The sequence below is a fragment of the Clupea harengus genome, chromosome 15, assembly GCF_900700415.2.
Source record: "Clupea harengus chromosome 15, Ch_v2.0.2, whole genome shotgun sequence".
Classification (NCBI taxonomy): Eukaryota; Metazoa; Chordata; class Actinopteri; order Clupeiformes; family Clupeidae; genus Clupea; species Clupea harengus.
In genome coordinates, this window is record NC_045166.1 from 15,455,400 (window position 1) to 15,457,899 (window position 2,500).

Below are 2,500 nucleotides of genomic sequence, written 5' to 3' on the forward strand. Positions count from 1 at the left end.
GTGTGTTTGTGTGTTTTCACATATGTATGCACAGTCAGCATCATGAACATGCGTGTGTGTGTGTGTGTGTTTGCATGTATGCATAGCCTGCATCATAATCATCCATGTGTTTCTACTGCACATGTGCGTATGCATCATAAATATTCGCTAATGTAGTTCCACACACAGTTGTGTGAGTGTGTGTGTCTGTTTATGTCTGTGTGTTTGTACTGTTAGTGTGTGTGTGTGTGTGTGTGTGTGTGTGTGTGTGTGTGTGTGTGTGTGTGTGTGTGTGGTGTGTGTGTGAATGAGCTAATGTTTGGTTGTTTATATCATTACAAATCTGATGTTTATGGAAACAAGGAGAGATGACTGAGCCAACCCATCTTGGCAAGGATCTATCTGTATGTGTGAGAGCACTGCTTCATCCTGTGTGTGTGTGTGTGTGTGTGTGTGTGTGTGTGTGTGTGTGTGTGTGTGTGTGTGTGTGTTTGAGTGTGTGAGAGCACTGCTTCATCCTGTGTGTGTGTGTGTGTGTGTGTGTGTGTGTGTGTGTGTGTGTGTGTGTTTTGAGTGTGAGAGAGCACTGCTTCATCCTGACAGCTCAGTAACTGCCATACAAGAAGGCCTCACATACAAAAGCACACATCTGTTTTGTGTCTCTTTTGTGTGCATGTGTGTGTGTGTGTATGTTTGACATTATAAGGAGTGTGGGTTGTGTGATACAGTATGCCTTTAAATGTGTTGTGTGTGAGTAGAGAGTGTACCCTGTGTGTTAAATGTGTTGTGTGTATTGTGTGAGTAGAGAGTGTACCTTGTGTGTTAAATGTGTTGTGTGTATTGTGTGAGTAGAGAGTGTACCTTGTGTGTTAAATGTGTTGTGTGTGTGTGTTGTGTGAGTAGAGAGTGTACCTTGTGTGTTAAATGTGTTGTGTGTATTGTGTGAGTAGAGTGTGTACCTTGTGTGTTAAAAGATGGGTTTGAATATGCAGTATTTAGTAACTGAGGTTTGTGTTTATAATTGTGGATTTAAAAATGTAGTGTGTGTATATAATTGAGGATTTAAATATGTAGTGTGTGTTTAAAACCCTAAGGAACATTTCTGGTCCAGCGTGTGATTGGGGTTCCCTCCACTTTTCAGTTAATTCAACCAGGGACATCAAATAATTACAACTTTTACCAATTTAATTCCACAGCAGTTTTAAAGCTAATGTTAAATATCTCTATATACACTAGCCTGAAGCCAAACTCGTTCATTTGTTCATTTCCAATGCAAAGAGTTATTCTACATAGCTCTAAAATGGAGGATGAAATCTCAAGGCATCGTTTGAACATTGCTTCTTTTTCTCCAAAGGGAGTTTGTGTGTGTGTGTGTGTGTGTGTGTGTGTGTGTGTGTGTGTGTGTGTGTGTGTGTGTGTGTGTGTGTGTGTGTGTGTGTGTGTGTGTGTGTGTGTGTGTGTGTGTGTGTGTGTGTGTGAATGGACGCACGTGTAAATTAGCATCAAAAGTTTGTTTTGTTAAAGATATATGGTTTGGGGTGACTGGAATAATTACAGCTGATTACATGAAGTGAGTGTGCATGTGTGTGTGTGTGTCTGTGTGAGTGTGTATGTATGTGTGTGTGTGTATGATGTGTGTGTGTGTGGTGTGTGTGTGTGTGTGTGTGTAATTATATGAAGTAAGCATCAAACCGTTAGCATGTCTGACCATTGTCCCCCTTCTCTAGAGGGTGAATATTTGCTGGAGACACTGGCAGAATATGTCTTCCTCTTAGGTGTGTGTGTGTGTGCGTGTGTGCGTGTGTGCGTGTTGTGTGTGTGTGTGTGCGTGTACGTACGTGTAATCCCCTACTCTAGAGGGTAAATATTTGCTGGAGTCACTAGCTGAAATCGTTCCTCTTAGGTGTGTGTGTGTTATTGTAAACAAAAGCGACGGGACTAAAGTTGGTTGCAGTGGACCTTCTCGTTGTGTGTGTGTGTGTGTGTGTGTGTCTCTCTCTCGCTCTGTGTGTGTGTGTGTATGTGTGTGTGAGAAAAGTTTGTTGCAGTGGACTTTCTGTGTGTGTGTGTGTGTCTGCGTGTGTGTGTGTATGTGAGTATAGTTGCAGTGGGCCCTGTGCCATTTGGCCAGGCAGCTGATCCTTATTACTGATGCGTAGTGGAGCACTCTGTCACCTGTAATGGAGGGAGGGAGCGAGGGAGAGGGAGGGAGGGAGGGAAGGAATAAAAGATAGAGAGAGGTAGAGAGTGGAGAGGGAAAAAGAGTGGAACACTGTCACCTGTAATGTGAGATAGAGAGAGAAAGTGTGTGTGTGTGAGAGAGGGAAAGGGGAGAGAGAGGAGAGGGTTAGGTAGAGATAGAGGGAGGAAGTGTGTGTGCGAGAGGGAGAGATAGGAGAGGGTTAGGTAGAGATAGGGGGATGGAGTGAGTCAGAGCGAATAGAGAGAGAGAATGAAATGAAGATGGAGGAAGAGAAAAGAGGAGTGTCTAAGGATGTCTAAGGGGGATATCTATGACACT

At 43.3% G+C, this 2,500-nt stretch overlaps 1 protein-coding gene across 1 annotated transcript in view; it reads left to right on the plus strand.

Annotated features, from left to right (window-relative positions):
• LOC105899530 (kelch-like protein 29) overlaps positions 1–2,500 on the plus strand; it is a 115,949-nt gene that overhangs the window by 63,152 nt on the left and 50,297 nt on the right. The window lies entirely within an intron of this gene.